Source organism: Brassica napus, chromosome C6 (assembly GCF_020379485.1).
Source record: "Brassica napus cultivar Da-Ae chromosome C6, Da-Ae, whole genome shotgun sequence".
In the NCBI taxonomy this organism is placed as follows: domain Eukaryota; kingdom Viridiplantae; phylum Streptophyta; class Magnoliopsida; order Brassicales; family Brassicaceae; genus Brassica; species Brassica napus.
In genome coordinates this window covers 22,879,726-22,903,386 of record NC_063449.1, presented here as the reverse complement: position 1 = coordinate 22,903,386, position 23,661 = coordinate 22,879,726, and the positions used below count along the sequence as shown (strand labels likewise).

Genomic DNA, 23,661 nt, shown 5'->3' with positions numbered 1-23,661 from the left:
GTTAGGATACACCAGCATGTGCCACACCTGTTTGGCTAGAAGAGCAAGGTTAATCTCGAAAAGCTTTAAAACCTAAGCCTCCTTTCTACACCGGTACACATATCTTATCTCATGTTACCCAATTGATTCCTCGACTATTATCTTTCGTACTCCACCAAAACCTAGCCACCGCAGTTGATAGTTTTTAACATACTCCTTTTGGCATTAAGTAGCAGGACATCACATACGTTGGAGTCGCTTGCGCTACTGATTTTATTTGCACTTCTTTGCCTCTACGAGATAGTAATTTACCCGACCAGTTGTTAATCCTTCCATTCATACGTTTTTGTACGAAGGAGAAGAGCTGAGTCTTAGAGCCATAAATTCTTCCAGGCATTCCCAAATACATTCTCATACTTCCATTCTCTTGTGATTCAAGGTGATCTTTTCAGATCTTGTTTAATAGATGTTACGACCTTAGAACCTGAAAATAGTACCCTCAACTTGAATATTATATTTTTTAGATAAATAAAAATATATCCAAAAAGTGTATATTGACGAACCAACTAACGGCATATTTCAAATATCTATTTTTATCTTAACTAAACCGTTACATAACCGAATCGATTTGAAAAGAGCATTCGAATCCCATTTTCGTTTTAAAATGTTCTTCAAACCATATCGTGAAGTGATTGAGCTCCCATAATATTCTTGTAAGGCAAAGTCTGAGCTTGCTCATCATCCAACATCGACGGTGTATATTGAACCGATCCTTCCAATGTGGTCTCTACCGTAATAAAGTGGACCCCCTTGAGCCGTCACTGGAGATAAAGCTAAACTCATACCACCAGTCTGTAACCCAAGCGTCAACGACACGTCATGTGCCCCTCCTTCGGCAGTGTGTGTGACAGCTTGGTTACCGTATGATGAGAAGTCAAACGTTGACCCACATGAGGCTGTTCCTTGGTTGGAGTTGTCATTGTGGCCGGTCTTTGTAACTATGGAGGACAAAGATTCCGGTTCGACTTGAATTATCTGGTCCGGGTCCGGTTTAGTATCGACGAACATCGGGTTTATAATCTCCATTTGTTGTTCTTCTCCTCCTCTTGTTTCCTCGCAATACATCTCTTCAATCATTGGTTTCCATAGCCTAACTGTTGCATTAATGAACCAATTTGATACCTAACAACAATATGGTGGTCGTTGCTTATAATTACTTTAATAAAATTGTATTTCTGTGTATGATAGCTAAATAGATATTTTGGAATATATCAAGAATTATTGAAGTTATTCTTTACCTGGCTTCTTGATAAACCACTTTGTCGGGCCAAGATATGCTTATCAACATCGCTTGGATATCTGAAAATATAAGAAAAAGTTACTTTAGGGAAATGGTTTGTCTTGTAAATAATTATATTTTAGTTAAAATGGATATACATGATTGAAGAATGCTGCAAAGAAATGGAAGCAAAGGTAAAAAAGTTTGGTGAAAATGGATATAAACGAACATGTTGTTTCATTATTTGATCAGCGTTTGGGAATTTAATGGAGAGAAGTCTTACATATGATAAAATATATATTTCATGAATAAATAAATAAAAGGAAAAGAAGAAAAAAAACATGGGGAGAAAAAGCAAGGAGTTATGCATGTTTCTCTCTTTTGTTAGTTTTAGGTAAATAAAGAACATTGATTCTCTCTCTCAATCCACTTTGTACCTTTCTCTATTTCTGTCTTTCATCCACCAGTTAAATTTTTTTTATTTATTACACATTATCTGAGAGATATGTATACATATTACAAGAATGTATATGTTTGTACACTCACTTTCACACCAATGATGCAAGCGAAAGAAAGCAATACCATGCAATTAACAGAATAAGGAAGATCGGGTCCTCAGCTTGTCAAGTCAATCTCTCTATGTAAAATATGAATATCGCTTACATGTTCACATATATATTCTGGCAAGCCCTATAACTATATAATATCACCAATGATCAATGCTTTCTTTTTACAAATAAAATTCTCAGATACATCATTTCTCTATTCTATCGATGTATGCAATTCCGTTAAAACTAGGGCCGTTCAATATGGTAAAACCGAACCGTACCGAACCGAACCGAACCGAAATAGATAATATGGTTTGGTTTTGGTATATACCATGCATACAAACCGAATGGATGTGATTTTATAAAAACCGTAGGATTTGGATATGGTTTGGTTTATAATCGATTAAACAAAATAAACCCAACAAAACCGATAATAAGTAGAAACATGTAAATATATATTTCATAACGACGCATGAAAACCTATTTGTTATATACGTTTTTTTTTGTTAATAACCACTACCATATTTTTTACAGTAATAAATAAGCCCTAATTTATAAAACACTTGAACTATAATTAAGCAACAATTCATCGCAGCCGAGGCTTCTTACTTTTTTAGTCTTCTTTTTGATCTTTTTGTTTTATTTTAGCATTAACTAAATTGAAATAAAGATTATAAATTTTATGGACAACAATAAATGAAAATTCCTTACAACTTTTTATTATCTATAAACAAACAGAGTTTTGTGTTCAATCGAAGAAACATGACTCTGATAGAAAAACTTTTCTTTCGTGCTTCATGCTTCTGTTTTATTTTTTATTTTTATTTTCAAAATTTCGAGGTTTGATTTTATTTCTAGAGTTGATTATTTTATTAGATACTAAAAGCCTTTTTTTGTTATTTTATTTAAGCATTTAATATTTGTTTAATAAATGATTGCGTTGACAACATGAATCTAAAATTCATATAATATGATGGCAAACTAAATAATTATGTTTTTTTGGTATAAAGCCGAATAAACCAAAAACCAATGATATATAAACCGAACCGAAGTAAATATGGATTTAGAATGGTAGTTCTATTTTACTAACCGAAATACCGAAAAACCAAAAAAACCGAACCGAAACTGAACCGATATCCGGATTGAACACCCATTTAAAACTTTCAAACTAGGTTATGCTGACTTTGTTTAAAACTCTTTGACTCCACAATGACTAATTAATTAAAAAGACACTTAACTTCTGATTATTTGGTAAATAGTAAAACATGATTAAATTCATACCTATAGTTCGCATTTTCGTTGAGTAATAGTTATATATATATAATGCAAGAGTGTGTGTAACTTACGGGTGAAGAAAGTGCTCAAAGAGCCAGGCTCTTAACGTCGTGACCGCGCGTTCAGGCAAACCACGTTGTGGACGCCAAGGATGAGCTTCCATAAGACTCATTTGTCTATATGATTTCTGTTGCCTTAAAGCTTGATCGAGCAATCTCAGCCGTGGAGTTTCCCCTCGTGCCGCATTTGAGACCCAACGATTATCCTCGTCTCTTTCTCCTAAAGCTTGATTAGTTGCTTGAATCTGCCCCACAAGTCCGTCTTTTAAACACCGGAAATGCCTAGACATTGCCCTCGACGCTAACGCCGTGTACATCTCCGCCGCTCCTAGCCCAACCGTCGCCTCAAACCCTGCTACTGCAAGTCTCATTTTCTCTCGGTAATGTCCATATCTTCTTTTAAGCTTTTCCAAATAAAGAGATTTCAACCACACCGTATAAATGTTATTCATAGAATTGAGTATTCATGTAAAAGAAACAACTCGTTATGGCTTATGATGATGGAATTGATTGCTATTAATATTGAGGACCACTAGAGTCTCCATATTAGATCAAAAGCAAAGAAAATAAATTTATTTTGGCTCTATATAAAAAGGATATAATGCGTAAAGGAATTAAAAGGGTTAATCTTTTCGTAGTGTAACGATCGAACTTGTTTTCGAAGAGAATTCATGAAGGAATGAAGACAAAAAGGAATCTTTTTATCTTTTAAATAAAATTATTTTGTGTCTTTAAGAAAATATATATGGACCATAATTAAGAATCGAAAGTAGAAACTTTATGATTATTTTACATTTTTAGGAAGGAGCTGAAACAAATTTTTTTAAAAAGATTACCTTTGTAACAAACCCATGAAATGTATTGATTCAAGATTTAGGATAATTTACATTTTGGGCATAAGTTGAAACCAAATAAAAATATATTAGTTTTCTAAGAAGACCATGAATCGTTTTAATGTTAAAACATTAGACGGGTATTAAACGTTTTTATCTTTAAACTAAGATGATAACAAATTAAAAATATTAGATTTTTTACCAAGCCCATGAATAGTTTTGATAGTAAAGTGAATAGATACCTCTTCAAGCATGGCGAGCAATTTGGCTTTTCTTTTTTGAAGCTCCATGAACTCGAGAGAGTGAAGTGGTGGAACATGCATGTTTCTTTAAAGAAGTTGTGGCAGATTGGTCGTGTTGATCATTGTTGTTGTTACTTCTATCCCAATCTTCTTGTTGTTTGCCTTTCTGCTTCCTCTTATGTTTCATCATCATCACTTGATCATCACTTTCCTTTACTCCAAGACTGCAAAACTCAGTCAGTAGCTCTTGAGCTGCACCCAAATACATGGAAATCCCAATCTGAAACTGATGATGATTACTGTTGTTGTTTTGGTGGTGACTATTCATCATCATCATCTGGCTGTGTGGGAGATTCTGATGATGCCTTAATTTTCCAGGATACTCTTGTTGTTGTTGGGGTTGGATGTTGAACGACTGGAGACTGATGCTCGTAGGATTTGAGGAGGAGAGAGAAAAAGAAAGACCTTGACTTGGTCTTTGTGGTGCTCTCTCTTCATTTACTTCACTTGAGAAACTATTATTAACATTACATAGTCTCATGGAGGAAGAAGAGTCTTCTAAAACATTATTCTGATCAGTACCACCACTTGGCTGGTGATGATAATGATCCATCCCACTCTTCATCCTAATCTGATGCTGCTTAGAAAAGTCAATCATCATCCCCCTGTTGGGGTTTGAGTCAAAGATCTGATGATTATAATGATGTTGTTGATGATTGGTTGGATTATGACTTCTCTCATCAAACCCATGGATCTGATTTACAACTTGATGCTGGTGTTGTTGATGATGATTATGACCATGGAGCTGATCACTTGCCATGTCGTCTCAAGAATGAGAAACTCAAAAAGAAGAGAAGAAAAAAGGAAACTCATTTTGGGATAGAAACAAGAATTTCATCAAGATCTAGATAAACCCATCTCCAAGAAAGTTGAAAAGAACCAATAAACAAAATGAAAAGCAAACAAGAAAGATAGCCAAAGGACCAAAGTTTGTATCATAGCCGAAACAACATAGATAGCTCGAAGCTCTACAACAAAGTTTGCATAAAGATATGAATTATTTCTTCTTATTAGTTCTCCGGTGAAGATTGAGAGAGACTTGGTCAAAAAAAAAAAAAAGATTGAGAGACACAGGAAGAAAGAGATTAGGAGAAGATAGAGGAAGAAGTCGAATAAAAGAATTAAGCAGAATATATAGAGAGAGGAAAAAGAGATTGTGTGGCTTTACCTGTTTCTTGTTTTGTACTTTGCAAAAGTTAAAATTTTAGTATGGGTCAGTTAATTTGTACGACAGGCAAAATAAATAAATAATTACAAAATGGTAAAATAAAGTTAGAAATAAAACCTAGGAAGAGAAAATATCAGATGGGCAAATCAGCTGAGTTCAGAAGATAGGTGATCATGACCCTCCCATAGACTATAGCTAGTTAAGATTTTCCTCTTTCTATACCACAAGGTGGGTCAAAAAAGGTTCACTATTTTCAAAATTATGCATGTATAATTAATTGTTTTTTGTCGTCAATTTTACGAAAAACCATCGTTTCATATTCAATATATCGTGATATGTGCAATTCATACCGAACTTATATGACCGTGTAAAAACATACATGGAATTTCGGAAATTTCAAATAACATACCTGATATTTATTTTTGGTGAAATCATACACCAGTCGCCACATCAGTTGTCATGTCATCTAATTTTTTATGACGTGGATGCTACATATGTCACCTAATTTTGCTATGAAGATGCCACGTATACAACTTTTTTTTTGAAAAATAAATTAGTCGTTTTATAAAGATAATTTTTTTAGAAAATTTAAATTTTATAAATTTTTAATTTTTATTATATCGTAAAATTAACAAAATTAATTAAATAATTAAATTTTAATCTTATATTAGAGATATATTCGTAAATGTTTTGCTCTTATCACAATATCATCCTTATAAGAGTTATATATGTGTTGTAATGATTCAAATTCAATGTTATGATTGCAGTCGTGTTACTCTCGATTAATCATGGTTGCGTTTACGTTTAAAGAATTAATGATATGTTAATTTAAATTCTTTAAATGTAAATAATATACTCATGATTAAGCAATATTAATACGACGGTAACACTAGCATTGAATTTGACTAATTACAGCACATTTATAACTCTTATAAAGACGGTATTATGATATGATCGAAACATTTACTAATATATCTCATATAAGATTAAATTTTACCTATTTAGTTAATTTTTGTTAATTTTATTAAATAAAAAAAAAAATATTAAAAAATATTAAAAATATTAAAAAAAATATTAAAAAAAAAATATTTTCTAAAAAAATATTTTTATAAAACAACTATTTTGTTTTTATTAAATTTCTTTTGTACATGTGGCATCTTTATCAGCAAAATTAGCTGACGTAGAATCCACATCATCAAAATTAGATGACGTGGCTGTTAATGTGGCAACTGGTATATGATTTCACCAAAAAAATAAACATCAGGTATGTTATTTGAAATTTTCGAAAATTCAGATATATTTTTGCACGATCATATAAGCCGGGTATAAATTGAACATATCGCGATTTGTTGGGTACGGAGTGGCCGTTTAGCTAATTGTTTTTCAGGTATGAAAGTTCAGGTATGTTTCTTTGGTATTAAACACTAAGAAAGTTGCATATTGTTTTTCCAACTTAAAACATAACTTGAGTTGTAATCTTACGTTCTTTAGCTAATTTGTCTGCTATAGCATTACAAGATCTTTTAATCTTTTGAAAGTGAAAGTTGTATTCATCCCCTCTTGCTAGATTTGCAATATCCTCCAAATAAGTTGGGCACTGAGATCCCTTTGAAATGCTGTTACGTCCTGTATAATTAATTGTTGCAGTCTCTCCACAATTTTCTTACATATAATTAATTTTCTTCAGTTATACATAATTTGTGGTTTATTCTGTGTACAATTTATATATTGAAATCTAAGTTTTTATGATATTAATGGTTTTTCTTTTTATTCTTCTTTGACGTGTATCACTAGTCTGACCATGAAAAATACTACAGGTGTCTCCATCTATTCTTTATTTTTCTTCCTTCAATTATTAAGAACCTACTAATTTGAAAATTAGAAGAAAAAGATATGATGGATGATACGGTATGGTATACGTACATTGGTCAGTGTTTTTAAAACAAAGTAATTGAATTAAATCTATACTATTAAAAGTGAACTTTTGAGGCTTCATAAGACGTCCACATCAGCAGAAAAAACTTATTGTAAAAAATGACACGTGGCATAAAATATAGTTTTACATTTTAATATTACTAATTTTTGAAAATTATAAATAATATGTAAACATACAGCATAAAAAAAAGGAAAATCTACATTAAACATATGTAAAATTACAATTTTTCACTTTAAAAAAAAGACGGTTTATCTCCATAATGTAACATTACCGTTTTATAAAAAAAAAAAAACATTATATATAATTTCGAAAATAATAAATATATGTAAACATACAACATAAAAATGGAAATACTACATTAAACATATGTAAGATTACAATTTTACATTTTTATTTTTTAAAAATAATATGTAAACATACAACATAAAAAATAGAAAAACTCTTACTAATAAAATGGACCTTTTGAGGCTCCATAGAGCGTCCACATCAGCAAAAAAACTTCTCCCGAAAGATGACACGTGGCATAAAATATAGTTTTACATTTTAATATTACTAATTTTCGAAAATTATGAATAATATGTAAACATACAGCATAAAAATGGAAAATCTACATTAAACATACGTAAAATTACAATTTTTCACTTAAAAAAAGACGGCTTATCTCTATAATGTAACATTACCGTTTTATAAAAAAACAAAAAACATTATATATAATTTCGAAAATAGTAAATATATGTAAACATACAACATAAAAAATGGAAATAATACATTAAACATATGTAAGATTACCATTTTACATTTTTATTTTTAAAAAATAATATGTAAACATACAACATAAAAAATAGAAAAACTACATTAAACATATGTAAGATTACCATTTTTCACTAAAAAAAAGACGGCTTATCTCCATAATATACATTACTATTTTGTAAAAAAAAAATTATATATAATTTAAATAATAAATAATATGTAAATATACAACATAAAAAATGGAAATATACTACATTAAACATATGTAAGATTACCATTTTATAAAATCCTTACTAATAAAAGAGACCTTTTGAGGCTCCATAGAGCGTCCAAATCAGCAAAAAAACTTCTCCCGAAAGATGCCACGTGGCATAAAATATAGTTTTACATTTTAATATTACTAATTTTTTTAAAGTGAAAAACGGTAATTTTACATATGTTTAATGTATATTTTCCATTTTTTATGCTGTATGTTTACATATTATTTAGGGGTTTTTGCAAAAGTGACTCAAAACTTGGAGTCAAACAGAAAACTAACCTTTTCTTTTGACTCTTTTTTTTTGAGATTTTAACCCTACACCTGCATTTTATCTACGAAAATGCCATTAACATTTTTTTTTTTTTTCGAAAATGGCTTCTTTACTGTCTCAACCTCATCTTCTTCAAGTATTTACAATATTGCCACTGCAATGAATAGTGGCAACAACCTTGTACGAACTGTTTGGAGCTTTTAATGCCCTTTAATGCACGTAAATCTCTTTACACTCTCTCTGTTTCAATTGTTATGAACTAAAAACAACATTTCTTTCACTTTCTCTCTATATTCATCCAAAAAACTCAAGCTTTTGATTCAAAATATGGGCTATGGTTGACAGAGCCATATTTCTTTCGTTTTGACTAACGGTTGCTTTCGTTTGAGGTTCTGGGTGGTTGGAGAAGACCCTGTGTGCAAACGAAGTCATCTCACCTAGTTTAAGGTACGAATTTGAATTTTTTTTCAAGATCTGTTCGCGTAGAAGACTTACTAGTAAGTCATCTGTATGTAGAAGACTTACTGATGAGTCTTCTGGTCAAACGGACGACTTAAATTAAGTCGTCCAGCTTTGTTTGTTAAAAAAAACACTCCAGACGACTTATATATAAGTCGTCTACGAGAAACGGGCTAGTTTTGCATTTGACCGAATCGTGTCAGATCTTTGACTATTTCTGGACGACTTATAATTCAGTCGTCTCTGGGAAAGTTAAAATTTCAATATTTTATGAAAACTTGACGACTTACGTGTAAGTCGTCCTAGGTTAGTTTTGTAATTGAAAAATAAAACTTCATAATTTAACTTTAACCAGACGACTTAATATAAAGTCGTCCCTCCAGAAGACTTAATTTAAAGTCGTCCGGGGAAAGCAAAGTCGTCCAGAATTTTTCCCAATTTTCTGGTCAAACCTTGCTTATCCCGGACGACCTTAAATTAAGTCGTTTAGCTGGACGACTTTCATCTAAGTCGTCTGGAGAAAGTTAAATTTCAAGTTTTATTTTCAATTACAAAACTAACCTAGGACGACTTACACGTAAGTCGTCAAGTTTTCATAAAATATTGAAATTTTAACTTTCCCAGAGACGACTGAATTATAAGTCGTCCAGAAATAGTCAAAGATCTGACACGATTCGGTCAAATGCAAAACTAGCCCGTTTCTCGTAGACGACTTATATATAAGTCGTCTGAAGTTTTTTTTTTAACAAACAAAGCCGGACGACTTAGAATTAAGTCGTCCCTTTTAATTTTCAATTGCAAAAGTGACCTCTTTAGACGACTTACCTTTAAGTCTTCTGGACGACTTCATTTTCTCTATGTTTACTAATGTGTTTTATTTTGAATATTTGCAGATGATTTTTCAGTTACATGCAGTGTATGGAGAATGGTTGTTGAGAGATTTCCGTTGGGATTTTGTGGTTGATGATCTCAAAGGAGCAAGATTGTTTTTATTGAATGAAGATTCAACACATGCTGAACTTGTTGCAATGGCTCAAGAAGATTATAACCTGGACATGAGAACAGTGAGTGTGGAGATTAGCTACTCATTACCAGCAGAAATGATGATGGCTCCAGGCAGTCTTCCCATTCATGTTACAAGTGATAGACAAGTTCGAAACTTGCTGGAGATACTCAAAACCCATAGAGTATGTCTTTGTGTATCAAGCCGCAGCAAGGTCGAAACGGTTTCAGAGAAAAGGGATATTGATGAAGCTGGTGAATGGGAAAAAGATGTTGGTGATAATGATGAAGCTGGTGAATGGGAAGAAGATGTTGGTGATGATGATGAAGATGTTGGTGATAATGAGTTTGTTGAAGATGAAAATCAAGATGGGGAGGAGGAAAATGGGGAGGAGGATGCTGATAATTCTATTGTTGGTGAAACGGATCAGAATGGTGGGGATTACAGTCTTTATGGAAAGGTTCCAGATGAGGACGAGGAAGATGATGATAATATTTGTTTTGAAGAAATCCAAAAGACATATGCTAAGACAAATGCTATTGAAGGAGGAAAATCGAATGGTACCAGTATCTATGTCAACCAGAGTTTTGTTAGCAAGGGTGCACTGCTTTCAGAGCTGCGGTTGGCAGCAGTGAGGGGTAAGTTTTCTTTCAGATTATACAAATCAACGAAAACTCTCGTTGTGGCAACATGTCGGGTTAGCTATTGTGGATGGAAGGTCAGAGCGAGTGTCAAACATGGGACAAACACGTTTTGGGTAACAAAGTATGTGGAAAAACATTTATGCTCAGCGGGAGACCGAATCGCTCAGCGGAGACACTGTACTCCGAAGTATGTAGGTAGTCTTTTCATTGATCGTGTTGGAATCATTGATGGGATAACTCCGCAGCATATCACTGATGCAATGAGGAACATGTTTGGCATGGCGCTTGATTACACCACTTCATACAGAGCACTGTTATATGCACAAAGATTGGTGAGAGGATCAGCAGAAGAAGGGTATTCGCGTCTGGCATCATATCTCGAGCAAATCTCCATTGCAAATCCTGATTCTATCACGGCGATAGAACTTGATTCTATGAAAAGATTTAAGTATCTATTTCTCTCTTTTGGAGCTTCTATCAAAGGTTTTAAGTATCAGAGAAGGGTCATTGTGGTGGATGGAACTCACCTAAGTGGAAAGTATGGAGGAACTATGTTAGTTGCAGCCGCACAAGATGGCAATTTTCAGATATTCCCATTGGCTTTTGGGATCGTGGATGAGGAAGATGTACCTTCTTGGGAATGGTTTTTCACAAAATTGGCTAGTTGTATATCTCATGACAAGCCTCTGGTGATAGTCTCCGACCGGCACAAGGCCATTAAAAGTGCGTGTGATAAGGTGTTTCCTTGGGCAACCCGAGGAATATGTTATTATCACCTTCAAGATAACATTGTCAAAAAGTTTAAAGGGAAACATCTCATGTACTTGGTGAAAGGGGCTGCTTATGCTCACACGGTTTACGATTTTGACCGGTACATGGCTGAGATACGGAGTGCAAACCCGGAACTTGCAACGTATTTGGAGAAAGCCGACGTCAGGCTATGGTCAAGGGTTTATTGTAAGGGGAACAGGTTCAACATAAAAACAAGCAACATTGCTGAATCTATTAATTCCGCACTGAAGCGAGCAAGAGGATTTCCGATTACGTTCCTGCTGGAGTTCATAAGGCAGAAGTTAGGAAAATGGTATTGGAAAAGGAGACAAGATGCTTTGAGTCTCACAACTGAACATAGCCGGGGTGTTGAATACTTGCTTGCTGTTCGAGAAGAGATAGCGGATACGATGACGGTCGAACCAATTGATGGATGGCATTTCTTTGTCAAAGGTGGCAAAATGGACTGTGTGGTTGATTTGGAACATGCAAAGTGTGATTGTGGTGTCTATGGAGTGGAGAAAATACCTTGCTCTCATGCTATAGCTGCTGGAACACATGCTGGTTTGCATATCTCCACACTTGTATGTCCACTGTACTCAAAGAATTATCTGTATGCAGGATACTCAGAGAATATATATCCTATCGTGTCACAACATATTGAGGAACGAGAATGCTTTCCTCCAGAACTAAAGCGTGGTCGGGGGAGACCGAAGAAATCAAGATGGCAATCTTGGTTGGAGCTATCTAGGATGAGAGGACACAAACCCAGGAAGAAACACAGGGCACGGAGATGCTCAAACTGCAAGGAAACTGGCCATACGAAACCACAATGTACACAACCAGTTGACTAGTTGTCCAGCGACCTTCCAGACGACTTATTTAAGTCGTCCAGTTGGAAAACCTACCAGACGACTTAATTATAAGTCGTCCAAGCCTTCCAGACAACTTATTTCTTCCTTCAATTGTATTTTATTTTTAGACGACCTTCTACTAAGTCGTCCAGTTATTTTATTTTTAGAAGTCCAGTGTAAGTCGTCCAGTGTATTTTATTTTTAGAAGTCCAGTGTAAGTCGTCCAGTTGGAAAACCTTCCAGACGACTTATAATAAGTCGTCCAAACCTTCTAGACGACTTATTTGTAAGTCGTCCAGTTGGAAAACCTTCCAGACGACTTATAATAAGTCGTCCAAACCTTCTAGACGACTTATTTGTAAGTCGTCCAGTTGGAAAACCTTCCAGACGACTTATAATAAGTCGTCCAAACCTTCTAGACGACTTATTTGTAAGTCGTCCAGTTGGAAAACCTTCCAGACGACTTATTTCTTCCAGACAACTTATATATTTACAAATCTATACAAAGACAAGTTGAAATACAAATACTTCGCTCGTTAAAAAATCATGTTCAAATACAAAGACATGTTCAAATACAAACACAAGTTCAAAAATCATACATGCCCACGAACTTATCACCATCCACATTTTCTTTCAGATGCTGATCAACAAGCTCCTTCCATATATCCACCGCCATATTATCCCTCATTTTCTTCGCGTTGCACCTAGCAAAGTCTTTAGGGTCAAAGGAGACCCCAAGAGCATGACATTCAATGTACTTTACAGCGTACACGCCACAATCACCATTGTTGGCCGTGGGTACACCTTTCAGCGGTCTCTCATATGTGTATGGCTCCAACCCGTATTTGACCCGTATTTCGTCGGTGGCTGCGCACTCAACAAGCAGATAAGGGACCATCTGGAGAAAAGGCTCCATTATCGCATCCCATGCGTCTGGTACACTAGATGAAGGTATGCTGTCCCAGACGACTATGTGCCTCTTAGGGATCGATATCCAAATAGCAACCCAATGCTTGTCGTTCAAGTTCACTGGCGCATAGATATCATCAATGTCCTCCCCCCACTTCTTGTTTGATTGGCAAAATGAAGGTATTGATCCGTCATAAAAATTCGACGCCCCACCAGGTAGAACTCTTCCTAAACCTTTGTGATCAGGTTCCGATGTTTTGAAGAGCTGATACTGCTCTCTCCAAGACTGGGAAAAGTTGTGATCCAGGAAGCACATTCGCTCGCTCCTGAAAGCTTGTGGGTTCTCCTGATACCTCTGCCTTAGCACATTAATCCAAGCATCTATATGCTGCATATTAAATATAACAAGTTAGAAGTTACCAGACGACTTAAATATAAGTCGTCTACGTGGTCGTCCAAGTAGACGACTTTCCAGACGATTTATCTTTAAGTCGTCTGGAAAGTAGTCTACTTGGACGACTTTGTAGACGACTTAAATCGTGTGCAGAAGACTTACGCAGTCTTCCAGCCATCCTCTGGCTGTCCGGAGGAAGTGGTACCACCTTGTTGGTGATGTACGTGGTTTGTCCTCGGTCTTAGTTAAATAATGACTGCAAACAAAAAAGCAATCAGTTTTGGACGACTAAATCAAGCTATTATGGGTAAAGCAATCACTTACGGATCAGTTTTCAACCAATCAGCGAGTTCCTTCAACTTATCTTTGTTTACTGGCGGAAATGGATTATAGGCTGCCACTTTATCTTTTTTTTTCTCTGCCGTATAAGGAGATCTCACAGTGGGAGCAGGTTTCTTCGCTCGTTTACTCTTTGCACGCTTGTCCAATACAACCAGGCTCGGTTCTGAAACTGGATCGCTTGGCTCGGTGGAAGCGAGGCTCGGTTGTTGATCGGTGGAAGCGAGGCTCGGTTGGTGATCGGTGGAAGTGACAGCAACAATCTCTTTGGAGGTGACACCATCTGCTTTATCCTCCGGCAAGATCTTATTTACCGAGTTCGCCTCGGTTGCTGTATCCTCCGGCAACCATCTCTGCAATAAAAGTTGCACACAAGTTAACCCTGGACGACTTAAATAAAAGTTGTCTGGACGACTAGTTGACCCTGGACGACTTAAAATTAAGTCTTCCGTGGTCAACTAGTCGTCCAGACAACTTACGTTTAAGTCGTCCAGGGTCAACTAGTCGTCCAGACAACTTTTACAGTCGTCTGGACAACTAGTTAACCCTGGATTTGATACTAACCTCTTTGATTTGAGGAGGCTGTTTCTTTTGAGGAGGAGGCTGTTTCTTTTGAGGAGGAGGAGGCTGCTGCTGTTTCTTTTGAGGAGGAGGAGGCTGCTGTTTGGTTTGATGAGGAGGAGGCTGGTTACTAACCACGGTTTCATTGGCATGAGGGGTAGCCTGTTTGTTTCTACCCCCGGTTTCTTTGGCAAGAGGGGTAGGCTGTTTATCTTGAGGGGTAGCCTGATTGGTTAGAGGTGGAGGGGTAGCCTGATTGGTGACACCAACCTTCTTCTCCACAGCTTCCAATCTATCGGACAACTTCCTAAACTCCCTCATGCACTTATTAAACCCTTTTTTCATGCAGTCAGCTACGCCCTTGAACATAATTTCCAACTCCTCTCTGGTCACCCCTCTAGCCTCTTCTCTAGCCTCTTCACTAGCCACTTTAGGAGCCTCTTTACGAGCTTTCTTCCGAGGTCTTGGATTGTCTTCCTCCTCCTCCTCCTCCTCCTCCAACACAACCATCTCTTTGGCCTTCTTCGATGGAGTCACAACCTTAGGTTTTGTATTGACCTTAGTACCAGTGACTTCCCAGCAATCCATGGTCCACTTCCACGGTCTCCGCTCATACATGACTTTAATGATGTTCTCCGCGGGCAGGTCCTCAACCTCAGAGTCCCATTTTGGCCACATTTCACTAATGTCCTTCTCAACAAAGTTGATCACGCGGGTCTGCAGTAAATAGAAGAATCGAGTTAGATATTTGAAAAAAATACTAAATAGACGACTTAATTATAAGTCGTCTACTAAGTCGTCCAGCTGGAAGACCTTCCAGACGACTTATAATAAGTCGTCTAATAAGTCGTCCAGATGGAAGACTTTCCAGACGACTTAATTAAGTCGTCCGATAAGTCGTCCAGCTGGGAAGACTTTCCAGACGACTTAATTAAGTCGTCCGATAAGTCGTCCAGCTGGACGACCTTCCAGACGACTTATTATAAGTCGTCTGCGCAGTCTTTTGGATTGAAGTAAATACCTGACTCAAGATAGCAGCTTTCATTGATCTGCGGCCTCTGCTGCCCTCGTAAGCCAGTATCGGTGGAGACGGACTGTCTGCTCTGGGACCACCAATACTAGCACCCAATTCCGGCATAGCTGTGTACGTCCAGACCTGAAGAACTTGTATAAACCCATCCACGGTGTAACAGCCAGCAATTTCTTTGTTCCACAAAGAGTCCATCAGCACCTTAAACGCGACTCTCCCCCATGGATAATTCTCAAACCGTTCTAAATCCATCACTAGCCTTGCCAGAGTAGATCGTGTAGCGGTTGAAAACTTTCTCCCTTCAATGAATCCAGTGAAGATGGAGAGGTACGCGAGCCGCTTGCGATCTTCCCTGGACCAATCCCCGCATCTCTTCAGTGCTGCTATTATCTGATCAGTAGTTGGCCCAGCTTCCAGATGAACTCCCAGCATCCCCCAGAAAGAAACCATCTCTGGGGTAACGTCACATTTTGGTGTCTCAAGGTCCTCGATGTACTCGCAGTTTAGACCAGTGAGGTTTTCAAACTCTAACAGTGAAAACCTCAAAGGTTCTGGACCAACGAGAGACCACATCTCATACTTCTTCTTAATGTCCAGCTTGAAACTGAGCATGTAGTGAACCAGCCTTGAAGCCCAACCAAATCCCTGCTCCTTGAACTTGATGAAAACTCCCAAACTCGACTCCTTGAGCTCTTCAAATTCGTCATCAGTAAGAGCTTTCCTAAGAGCAGTATGCAACTTGCTGTTATCCGTATGATACGAAATGCTATTGTGGGCTTCTGGCTCTTCCCCTGATGTGTATAACCTACGGGGGAGTTCTGGAATATCCATCCTTTTTGTCTGCAAAATAATCAAAGACAACAATATAAGTCCAGACGACTTAGTAGACGACTTAAATTTACTTACAAGTCTTCCAGTCGCAGAAGGAGTTGGAGTACTCGTCATTGCGGTTATAGATCTGAAAAAATAAACGTGAAACGGTGAGAATGAGTAAATTGATAGAGACAACGTTTTATGTTCATCTTTTTCTCGAGATTGATGACTTAGCGGCGTTAGGGTTTACAGAGAAGAAGCGGCGGCGCTAGGGTTTAGAAGAAGCGGCGGCGCTAGTGTTTAGAGGAAGCGGCGGTGAGAACGTTGGTGACCACGGTGGCGAGGGCGACGGTTTGTTTGGAAATAGTGGAAGCGGCGGCGCTAGGGTTTAGAGGAATCGGCGGCGCTAGGGTTTAGAGGAATCGGCGGCGCTAGGGTTAGAAGAAGCTGCGGTGACAACGGTGAGAATGAAGTGAGATAGATAGCTGACGTTGAGAACGATGGTTTGTTCAGAAATCGTGGGAATTCGAAATCGCCTTTGAGAGAGAACTGTTAGGGTTTATGAATTTCGCGAAAAATGAAACAAAAAAAAAAAAATCACCTTATATATTGGGTAAATAATCCGGTTAGCTTTAAAAGTACATTGGTAAACTTTAAGGTTTGGTCCGGTTTAGACGACTTATTCTGGCTGATAATGTACAACAGACGACTTAATATTTAGTCGTCTGTTTTCAGACGACAAAATATTAAGTCGTCCTAGACCTTAAAATGAACCCCTAAACTAAAATGACTAGATTAACTAACTAACCACATTATAAAATCAAATTATACTTAAATAGTGTTTACTATACACAGAAATGAACACGCATAAGTAATTTTAAAAATTTTCAAAAACGGTTTTAATGCTTTCCAAAATCTAACCCTAAGAACACATACAATACTACAACATATGTTGATGAAACATAAACTAAAGAATATCATGACTCACTACTTTCACTCATCTATGCTGAAAACAATTGAAATTTGTTATATCTTAATTTATACCTCCTAAGACATATGTTAATTACATAATTCCCATTTTTCACTTATCAAAATATTTTTTACAAAATTTTTAAATTATGTTTAAGACTAACTGTCCAGACGACTTTCAGTTAAGTCGTCTGGACGACTTATTTTCAAGTCGTCTAAACAGACGACTTGCGAGGGGTAGAAACGTAAAAAAAATTCCATTTTTTTGTTTGGTCACAAGGGGATAGTTGTAATTTCAATAGCCTTTTAGGTTACTTTTGCATTTGACCCAAATTGGGGTATTGTTTTGGGTTTGACTCCAAGTTTTGAGTCACACTTGGCAATTCTCCCTATTATTTATGGTAATCTTAAACACTTTATAAATAATAATATGCTTACATATTATTTATAAGCTGTTTAAGATTACCATTTTATAAAAGAGACCTTTTGAGGCTCCATACAGCGTCCACATCAGCAAAAAAACTTCTCCCGAAAGATGACACGTGACATAAAATATAGTTTTACATTTTAATATTACTAATTTTCGAAAATTATAAATAATATTTAAACATACAACATAAAAAATGGAAAAACTACATTAAACATATGTAAAATTACCATTTTTCACTTAAAAAAAAGACGGCTTATTTTCATAATGTAACATTACCGTTCTATAAAAAAACAAAAAAACATTATATATAATTTCGAAAATAATAAATATATGTAAACATACAACATAAAAAATGGAAATCCTACATTAAACATATGTAAGATTAGCATTTTACATTTTTATTTTTAAAAAATCATATGTAAACATACAACATAAAAAATAGAAAAACTACATTAAACATATGTAAGATTACCATTTTTTCACTAAAAAAAAAGACGGCTTATCTCCATAATGTACATTACTATTTTGTAAAAAAACCATTATATATAATTTCGAAAATAATAAATAATATGTAAATATACAACATAAACAATGGAAATACTACATTAAACATATGTAAGATTACCATTTTACATTTAAAAATAACAAAAATATGTAAACATACAACATAAAAAAAAATGGAAAAACTACATTAAACATATGTAAGGTTACCATTTTTCACTAAAAAAATGGCTCATCTCCATAATGTAACATTACCATTTTATAAATAAAAAAAAACCTAAATATAACTATTTGACTATTTGTCCAAGTTCTTCTATTAAACATTGCCATTTTACATTAAAAATGGAAAAAAACATTAAGATTTAAACATCTATATTAAAATATAAAATATAGATATTAACAAAATATAAAGTATAAGAAAGAAAAATACTCAATATATAGAAAAATAAATAATAAGTAAATATTATAAATATATAAATATATGAATTATATATACAATAATAAGTAAATGCACAATTTTTAAAATATGAAAAGAGTACATTAATATTAAACATCTATCTTAAAATTTAAAATATAGATATTAAGTAAATAGAAAGTATAAGAAAAAGAAATACACAACTTAAAAACAAAGGAAAAAGTATATTACTATTTAAACATATATCTTAAAATGTAAAATATAGATATTACGCAAATAGAAAGTATAAGAATAGGAAATACACAATTTAAAAAAAATGGAAAAGTACATTAGTATTTAAACATCTATCTTAAAATGTAAATCTATCTTAAAATATAAAATTATTAGTAAATAGAAAGTATAAGAAATAGCAATACAAAATATAAAGAAAAATAAATAATAAGTAAATACATAATATAAGTAAATACGCAATTTAAAAATAGAAAATTACATTAAGATTTAAAAATATATCTTAAAATTTAAAATATAGATATTACGTAAATAGAAAGTATAACAAATGGAAATATACAATTTAAAGAAAATGAAAAATTTACTTTAAGATTTAAACATCTATCTTAAAATGTAAAATGAAGATATTAAGTAAATAAAAAGTACAAGAAATGGAAATACATATACAGGAAAATAAATAATAAGTAAAATAATGTAAATATATAATATATGAATTATATATATAATAATAAGTAAATACACAATTTGTTTTAAAAAATGGAAAAAGTTCACTAAGCATTAAACATCTATCTTAAAATGTAAAATATATAATATAAATAAATACATAATTAAAAAAAATGAAAAAAGTACATTAAGATTTAAATATCTATTTTAAAATATAAAATATAAATATAGAGATTACGTAAATAAAAAATATAAGAAATGGAAATAAACATTTTAAAAAATGGAAAAAATACATTAAGATTTAAACACCTATCTTAAAATGTACATCTATCTTAAAATGGTAGTAAATTATATAAAAATGGAAATACCACATTAAACTAAAAAAAATAAAAATGTATAGTTTTACATCAAGAAGTCCCTATAAAATTTATTATTCCATCAACATCAACCTCACACTATTAAGGAAAAATTCAAAGCACTCGAACAAAAAAATGGTTCCACCATCAACTCTTGCCTTCCCAAAAACCTTTAATGACCTTGAACGAGATTTTTTATAACAACAAACTTTTTGTTAAGTAGATTCATTGTTGGGAAACCCGCGACTTCCAAAAGCCAAACTTATTCATGGGAATTGAATTGCTTTTCATAGACTCAAATGTATTCTTACAAATTTAAATTAATCTAATCCATAATTTTATTGTTAATATTCATATTACTCTTTCATGATCAAACCATTACAGTTAATAACCATTCAAGCGTTTATCCCGAAACACTTCTTTCCTCGCCGAATCAGATATTGGTTCATGTTAGTTTAGTATTGTTTTTGGTTTATTAACCGGTTTAGGATGGTCCTATTGTAAATATAATTTAAGTTGGTTTAGCTTATATTATGCTTAAAATAAATTAAATTAAATAATAGTAATATTATGCTTAAAATATAATTTTAGAGAATTTTCAAATATAGTTTTCAGAACATTATAGGTGATGAATTTAATTTATTAAATTCGTTTATTACTTAAGACTAAGTTTTTTTTAAAAACATACTGAGTTATAAATATCAATGCTCGATTGGTGAGTATAACATGAAGACAAAAATATAAATATTTCATTTTCAAGATAAGAAATTCAGCTTTTATTCAGTTACTCAATATATAATATCTTAAATTATTTTTTAAAAAATATACATAATTTATATATATAGATTAATCTACCAAACTTAAACTATTATATTATATATGAATAATGTTTTTAAATAAAAATAATTTCTGATTTAAAAAAAAAAATAAAAACATCAAATGGTTATTTTCAAATAATGGATGTAATTTACATTATACTATCATTTAACAAGTATTAGATACGTTTTGATATATCATTATTTTCTATTTCCAGAAAAAAAAAAATTGTTAAACATCAATATCATCTAGGTTAAGTATACTAACATCACAAATTCAAACATCACAAAAAATATTTACATAAACATTATAATACAATAATTTAATCAAAAAATACAATTCAAAAAAAATATTCACAAGAATAGTTATATACTTAATATTTGAAAATCAAAGATATTTTTGCTAAAATTGTACTTACCTGGCCAAGGAGATCGACCATCTTTTTACGGATCGATCGATTGTTGAGCATATGGTCGATCCGAAAATACTTTGCAGTTTAATTAAATATCTAAAACATTTATTCCAACACTCAACAGATAGTTTTGCTAAATATGATAACTAGATAGCCAACAAAATAACAAAAAAATATTTAAATAGTAAAAAATATGTTAATTTAACGTGTTAAAATTTAAAAATAAATTTTAATTATGACATGCATCTTAACATTTATATAAATATATATCATAACCTAAATATAAATAATTTAAAAACTTAAATTAGAAAAAAATAAAAAATCCCGGGTGTAGCCCGGGTTAATCCCTAATCTTTATAAATAAAGTAGAGTTTGGTCCCTCCACAGACATCCACGTCGACAAAGAGGGATGGGCGTTTTTTGACACGTGTAGCTTCCTAATTCTTCAACAAACAATTTCCGTGAACAAAAGCTATTTGGCATGTGGGCTTATCGATACTTCTTGTCCTTTTGTTCAGGCCCACTGTAATGTCCGTTTCACCACCTTACGAAGATCAACCTAGAGAACAACCCCGTCCGATGAATTTCCTGTATCCGAGCATTTTCCTTTCGATATCTAGGGTTCATATTCATCGTCTTTTTCGATCTCTAACATCCTCTTCTTTATCTTCTTCACTTCATCAGTTTACGCTTGATTCGTCACCGTACGTCCATCTACTACCGATCTCATCTCCGATGGAATTGACTGTGGAAGTCTCGGCTCTGGATCTGTTATCAAGACGGTGGTCTCGGATGAAGAGAAAGAGGAAGCTTGGTAACGTGTTTTTAATTTGGTTTATGGATTTCTCATGTTCACGGCAGCTATGTATCTATCTGCCGAAAGTGAGATCCTGCCCTTGAATCGTCGGTGGTTTGTTTTTTTCCATGCTCGGAGCACAGCCTGAAGCTATACTTATTATGGGTAGGTGAAAATGTAGATTCTTTATTGAACTTTGAGTTATAAAAAGTGAATCGTTGTTTGGTTCTGCGAATCAAATAGTGAGTAGCGAAGATACTTTGATGTGTAACTTTATATGTGAGAGATTGAAAGTGAATCTTTGTTTAGTCAATGAGTCAATTTTTTCTCTGTCAATATAACTTTTTCCTGTAAAGTTTGAGATTTGCTCTTTTGGGTTTTGAATCTTTTGGTGTTTGTTTAAATGTCTGGACTTTCTGGAGATGTAGCAACTGCGCAAAGCCAAGCCTCTGTGGGAATGGGTTTACTCGCTGGGCTCAACCTTTATGGTTCTCACTGTTATTTAGGGAACTTGCACAGTTTTTAGCAAGTGTGACATTCGTTATGCTATTGTTGTAAACAACCAAGACACTAAAAGGCTTCCATATAAGTAAGGTAAGGAGAAAGTGTTTATTATGTCTTATGGCTTGGATTCTTCATTTTTTTTCTCTTACTTATATAACTGTGATCATTGTTGCCTCTGTAGATTCTGGTGTTAGTGTTGATATTTGGACCAGCTATGCTGTGAGAATAATGGCTATATCGGTTTTCCCGTTTGTCATTGTCTAGCTTCCTTTAGTGTTGAACTCAACTTCTGGAAGACACTTGGCCCTGTTGGTTGCTTTAATCGCTCAGCTCTAATGTAAAGCTCGCGGATCCACACTTATAAATAAGCGACTTCTATTCTGTGCAGTTCATCACTTTCTTCTTCTACATCATTGTAATCTTCACAAACCCATCAATCCGGAATGACGAACTCTTCTAATCTGCTCGCCGACTTGAAGGCAGGACATTGTAGCACAACCGTCGAAGTCCGGTTGCTGAGAATTTGGGAAGCCCATAATTGAAAAAGGAGGCAAAGTTCAAGCTCATATTTCATCTACGCTGTTGTTGTTACGCGAAGCAATAACAATTTCAAGCTCTCTACTTCTCCTCTTTCGATATGATCCAATGATCAGATCGCGTTTGCTGAGAGCTAACCGATCTGGATAATCCAATACCAACGGACGTGCTCAGATTCCGCAATCATAATCATTTAATACATTTGACAAAAAAAAATTATTTAATACGATTATTAAATTATAACTAATATCAGGATGAGCTTACTTTGCTTTTTCGTGTATTGTATTTGTACCTATGAGATTCCTTTTTTGTCAGTATCTTTAATCTTTTTTCTTCTTCCAAGTATCTATAACCTATTAGCTCAGTTTGCATACATACACTCATGTTATGATAATAGAATTTCAAATTCTCTTAACTTATACAACTAAACCTCGCTACATACTATTCCATTCCTAAAATTATTAAAATCTCAAATTTAAAAAGAAGAACGCTAAATATCATCATAAGTTTGAAATTATGAAATCTACTACATCTTTCGAGCTCTTATGAAATCCCCTACATCTTTATATTTGGACTAATTATATTAACACTACATTAAATTGTTCTTAATGTTTTTCTTATAATAAATCATGTCTTTAACACAAATCAGGTATGATTTTTATAAACATAAATAAATATTCATACACATTTTTTTATTAAATAACAAAATTAATAAATTTAGTTATACTGATATATTTATATTTTTATTATTTTAAAATTATGGAAGATACATAAAGTTGTTTAGAAGTCATGCGATCATCACCAATCCTTGACAAAG

At 33.9% G+C, this 23,661-nt stretch overlaps 1 long non-coding RNA gene and 1 pseudogene across 2 annotated transcripts; one reads left to right on the top strand and one right to left on the bottom strand.

Annotated features, from left to right (window-relative positions):
- Positions 1-470: 470 nt before the first annotated feature.
- LOC106372232 lies at positions 471-5,591 on the bottom strand (annotated as a pseudogene).
- A 15,691-nt stretch (positions 5,592-21,282) lies between these two features.
- LOC106372231 lies at positions 21,283-23,179 on the top strand. Of its 2 annotated transcripts, XR_001274704.3 has the most exons (3): positions 21,504-21,968; positions 22,232-22,397; positions 22,489-23,179. It is a non-coding gene; the product is annotated as an uncharacterized LOC106372231 (long non-coding RNA). The 2 variants fall into 2 exon arrangements; XR_001274703.3 differs by having other exon boundaries at positions 21,283-22,397.
- The last annotated feature ends 482 nt before the right edge of the window (positions 23,180-23,661 follow it).